The sequence below is a fragment of the Perca fluviatilis genome, chromosome 10, assembly GCF_010015445.1.
Source record: "Perca fluviatilis chromosome 10, GENO_Pfluv_1.0, whole genome shotgun sequence".
In the NCBI taxonomy this organism is placed as follows: domain Eukaryota; kingdom Metazoa; phylum Chordata; class Actinopteri; order Perciformes; family Percidae; genus Perca; species Perca fluviatilis.
This window is the reverse complement of record NC_053121.1, coordinates 17,474,296-17,480,295: the sequence shown is the minus strand read 5'-3', so window position 1 is coordinate 17,480,295 and position 6,000 is coordinate 17,474,296.

Below are 6,000 nucleotides of genomic sequence, written 5' to 3'. Positions count from 1 at the left end.
TTTTAAATTTTTTTCTATATTAAAATAAAACAATGAAAATTGCAACATTAAAACTGTGGGACAATATTCACATATACTGTTGCACTGAGCACCACCTTGTTCTTCCTGCCCAATAAAACCAATATAACTGGCGACTACACCTCAGGGCCTATATGAACTGTGTTAAGAGTTTCTTTGTTAGGACGTAAGATCTGTTGACTACAGCAGGTCAGGATAAGAGCATTACACTCAGAATAGTGGAAAAGGCAAAGGCTGAAAACTGTCCTTTGGCCTGTCTGTCAAAAAATTGTGTTAAATTAGCTTAGGACCCATCAGCCCCGTATTAACTCGTATGCCACCAGATTATTGCCAGCTATTATTTGGCTATATTGCTATATTAGTGAAGAGTGGGAAATTACATCTCTCCATTTCCCAACTGAGGGTCTTACTGGCAACAATCAAAAGCTAGCGAGCAAACAAACTATTTTGTACAATAACTTTTTTTTGTTCATGGAATACAGAAGCCTGATGCAGAGCGTCTGAAAAAGAATGGTTAACAGCCTTTTATAGCCTATACTTCCAAGGTCCTGACAGCATATCGTTGGTTTACATCAATACTCTTGGATTTACTAAACCAAGATTACTTTTTATTTGTGCAATTTATTTGGGATTTATTTAAAATTGATTTTAGATTAAATTTGTCCTTCCAGCCTGTGATTTCAATCATAAAGTCTTACTAAGTAAAAACAATGGAATTGTGCTGAGAGTTTAGCAGTCTGGAGCATAGAAATATAATGAATCTCATATTTCTGTAGTCTGAAGTCTTGTTGTTGATACATGAGATTCAAGTCTACAGAATTGTTTGCAGAGTTCCCTTTTTTGGTTAAAACAATTGTGTCATGTTAGGCTACATTTACATTGCTACATTTTGGTTTTTAATTCAATTCAATTCAATTTTATTTATAGTATCAAATCATAACAGAGTTATCTCGAGACACTTTACAGATAGAGTAGGTCTAGACCACACTCTATAAATTCCAAAACCCCAACAATTACAGTAATTCCCTCAAGAGCAAGCATTAGCAGTGGCTATTGCGACAGTGGCGAGGAAAAAGTCCCTTTTAGGAAGAAACCTCGGCAGACCCAGACTCTTGGTAGGCGGTGTCTGACGGGGCCGGTTGGGGGTGTGATGAACAGTGGCAAAGCGGTGTTTTGAGCGAAAAGTGTTTTTGGCTCCAGTAGAACAAATTTCCATTTAAACTAACTAACCCAAACCATATATCTCATCAACATTCTCGTATACTGGGCATTAACAGGAGGCAGCATGTATACTCTGACCATTGCTGGCAGTTGCCATGGTAACGTTAGTAGCTTAGTCTCAGAGAGCGAGACGACTGACCGATAAGATCCAATCAGGCGGCAAAACGTTGGCGTCAGTGTCGCTGTTGCCAAAGGTCTCCATTTGCGGCCGTAGAGACACAACCCCAGAGATTTCAAACCAAAACGGAGTCAGAAGTGTTTTCAAATTTCTCCGTTTTAGGGACTCTGAAACGCCAGAGTAGTGTGAGTGTGAGGTGGAAACGTAACAAAAGATATTGTTTTTATATATTATGTCTATGGTTTTTTAAACTAAATCATAGCAATGTAAATGTAGCCTTAGTTTAGGCCCAACTGGCCTCATTTTGTTTTGTACTGTAATACCGGTTAACTAGCCAGCCCAAACGGCTCCATTTTAAGTAACCGGCTCAGTTTTAGCTTGCGATAGCTGGTTAACTAGTCGTCCCAACCGTTGTAGGTGCATAGGTGGCTCCTGGGATTGCAGCTGTAACATCACCAACGCTCCTGGTGGACCTGACATTTTTCGCCATAATAGTGAGGAGTGGGAAATGACATTGCTCCATTTCCCGACTGTGGGGCTTACTGAAACCCATCAAAAGCTTGCTAGCAAACAATGTAATATTTTGTCAAGGAATAGACCTTTTCAATGGAATTCCATTGCTAGGCAACAGACTGGCACCTTGTTTACTTCCTGTCAGTTGATGTCATTTATGATAGCTATGTCCCAATTCAGGGACTGCAGCCTTCAGAGGCCACAGTCTTCGAAATCTACCTCGGCCGCAGCCTTCAAAGGCCGAACTGAGTGGTCTCCGAAATGTAGTCTCCCTTTGCCAGACCCTCTTCCAAAGCCTGCTAAAAAAGGGTCTGGCTACTCCACATATTCGGGGATGGGAGGAAAACGTGCTCTGGTTTATTGGCATTTCTTTAAACCAATCAGAATTGTCGCTAAGCTCCGCACAGAGCCGCTGCAAAATAGTCGTGCGAGAGAAAACTCAGATTGGACAGATAGTCTAGCTAGCTGTCTCAATCTACCCTGCAGAGATCTGAGGAACAGTCAACAATAGTCCTCATTAATCCACCGAATTTAAAATTCCAACACAAAGAAAGCGGAAGGAATTGGAAAATACATGCATCTGGCGGAAATTCCAGCAGCACCGGAGCAATCCCGAAGGTGTAACGTCAAGGATATAGTCTACCGAAATGAGACGGTCTGGTCTGCAGAGCATTTCCTGTTTGTGTTGAAGCGCCGCTCCTGTCGCCCAGTAATCATGACAGCTGCAGCTGATAAGTGATCAAAACGTTAGCTATAGCACAGAAATGGAGCCAGAAGTTGTTCTTTTTAATTTACCATTTGGTCAAGTGTCTCAAAGAGAGAGGAAAATAAACCCTCATGTACATGTTAACATCTCTTATCTCCGAGACCCAGAGCTACTGTCAGCCCACAGCGGCTCTTTGAGCTTGACTGGCCAGCCAGATATCTAGCTACCCGGCAGAACTCGCTGGTGTCAGGCCAGTTTATTACTCTGAAGCAAATTTGGGGCAAAGTTTTAATTTGACATACATTTTCATTACACTGCATATTAAACATCTACAGGGGCTGCAAAGGATACAACAGTTGGATTCTCAGAATTCTGTAAAAGGAGGCCACATTTGTGGACCGCATTTGAAGGAGCCTTCGAAATTAAATGAAACGGGACAGCCTTCAGTGTGATGCAATTGGTCTATGAATGCAGCCTCCGAAGTCTGCAGCCCCTGAATTAGGACACAGTGATGCACCGCAACAGGAAATCAATTTGGGGCCATAATGTTTGTTTTTGTTAGTTTAGGCCAAACCGACCCATTGTAGCTTGCAATAGCTGGTTAACTAGTTGGCCCAACCCTGAAAGGAGCACAGACGGCTCCTTGCAGCTGCAACATAACCAATGCAAACAATGTAACGTTTCTACAATAATGTGTTTTGTTTATGAAATGCAGAGTCCTGAGGCAGAGCAGCCGAAAATGAATGCTTATCACCCTCCTTACGAGATCCTGACAGCACATTTTTGGTTTACATCAATAAACTAAACCAAGAGTACTTTTTATTTTTGCAATACAGCTCAGGTTTTAAATCTGGATTTAAAACCTAGTTTTGCTAAACTCTGATTAGAACTTATCTTAGATTTGTCCTTTTTGCCACCCAGCCTGTGATTTCAGTCCTGGTTGATTTAGATGTTCTTACTGAGTAAAAACAATGGATCTATGCTGAGAGTTTAGCAGTCTGAAGCATAGAAATAGAATAAATATCATATTTCTGTAGTCTGATGTCTCATTGTTAATAAATCTTCAGAATCGTGTGCAGAAATCCATTTGTTGGTTAAAATAATCGTGTAAAGTTAGTTTAGGCCCAAATGGCTCAGTTTTAGCTTGCGATAGCTGGTTAACTTGTCAGCCCAACCGTGATAGGAGCACGGATGCCACTATTGTGTCCTCTTATTTGCTGTGGGTGGATATATTTGAAAACTGTACACACGTAATTTATCATGTTTTTTTTAAATTTTAAGCTGACCAGAGCATGGGAATCTTTCCTCATGATAAACTACAGAAATGCAGGAAGTGTCCACATTAAAGCTTTCCCAGCATTAGAACAAATAATTGATTTTCCTTATTGTACATTTGTCACAATTATCCCTCTATAAAAATACAGTTTCCCATTTACGGGCTACTGCATTATCTTATTATTGCCCCACCTTATATCGGTCACATTGTAGTTGTTTTTTATTTTCTCAATCTTTCCTTATTGCTGTATGAGGTGTGTATTCATAAGGAAATATTTTATTTCCATGCCATACAATGACAACAGATCTATTGTAAAAGTGTCTTTGTCACCTATTCTCATCCATTGCTGTATTTTCATTATAAATTAGGAACAAAACCTGAACCAAAAGAATATAACCTTACACATTTTGTGGTTAAATATATTTATTCATAAAATGGGATAATTAAATGTCGGTTGACCAAGCATTTTTAACATAAAAATCCAATAATAAAATCTATTTTTTCTCAGTCTGCCAGTAAAGGCCTATTGCTCACTTTTCTTTTCCCGGAAGATTTGTATTTACCAGGGATAAAATTACATACATCACTTGTCTTCTTTTTGTTCGTTAGATTGTGTGAATTTCCATGGTGGGTGGTTTCTAAAAAAGCTCCGCAACTTTACCCTCTGGAATTTCATTAGTGTTTTATGACGACGGTGTTTTAATATTCATTATTGAAAAACATGCTGCCCAGTCCTTCTCTTCTGGGAGACAGTAAAATGTTATTTCCTCATCTTTACATGAGTTACTCACACACTATCTGGTGACTGCTCTGTCTCAGGAAAATCACTATTGAGTTTCAGTTGAACTCAAAATAATGGGGATTGGCATGCATAGATGTTATGTGTAAATCTATAGATTTATACTTATCATGTAGATTAGGATTAAAGTAAATGATTTGTCAAATGAAGATTTTACAACACCCTATTTTATAACAGCCACAAAGTAGGCCTTAGTACAAATGTAGAGATTTCCTGAATCTAAAGGATATTTCACAAGTTCAATTCAATTCAATTCAATTTTATTTATAGTGCCAAATCATAACAGGAATTATCTCAGGACACTTTACAGATAGAGTAGGTCTGGACCACACTCTATAATTTACAAGGACCCAACAATTCCAGTGATTCCCCCAAGAGCATGCATGAATGCGTAAGTGCGACAGTGGCGAGGAAAAGGTTAGTAACAAGCATTTCTGGAACATGGATACACACAGATGGAAAGAGAGAGGAGAGAGAAGCTCAGTGTGTCAAAGGAGGTACCCCGGTAGTCTAGAACTATAACCGCATAACTAAGAGCTGCAGGGAAGGAGAGATAGGAAGGCTGTGGTCCGCAATTGTGGCTACACACCGTCCCCTGCCGTTCTAGTTGAACGCTGCGACTCCTTACTCCCTAAGTATACGGAAGCTTTTTATGGGGAGAAGCTGAGATGGGATGTGGGTGGGAGGGGGGGGCGCGCTTTGCGGGGCGACGCACGCACACTTGCGTACACACGCCGGAAGTCGAACGCTGCAACTCCTCACTCCCTAACTATAGGCTTTATCGCAGAGGAGAGTTTTAAGTTTACTCTTAAAAGTGGTGATGGTGTCTGCCCCCCGAACCCAGATTGGGAGCTGGTTCCACAGGAGAGGAGCCTGATAGCTGAAGGCTCTGGCCCCCATTCTACTTTTAGAGCAGGGGTCTCAAACTCAATTTACCTGGGGGCCGCTGGAGGCAGAGTCTGGGTGAGGCTGGGCCGCATCAGGTTTTCCACAAGAAAAGCTTTGTTAAAAAAATTCCAATCTTCTCAAATCTCTTTATTTTTATTATTTATATTCTTTTATCCCGCCGCGTACGCATCACTTTGATTTACTTTGTCAGAGAGAGAGAGTGCCATTGACGTGTATGTATAAATATATATATATATATATTGAATTATATATATATATATATATTGAAAGATAAACCGTTAAATGGCACTTTCTGGAGAGTTTTGGAGAAATTGAGTCTTACATGATATGTGCAAAACTGCAAGGTTAAGAGCCTATACTCTGCATTGTTGTAGTATCAACAGGTATTAGGGCATTTAGCATTTGCATTACTGTTAATTAGTCATCACTTGATTACACAT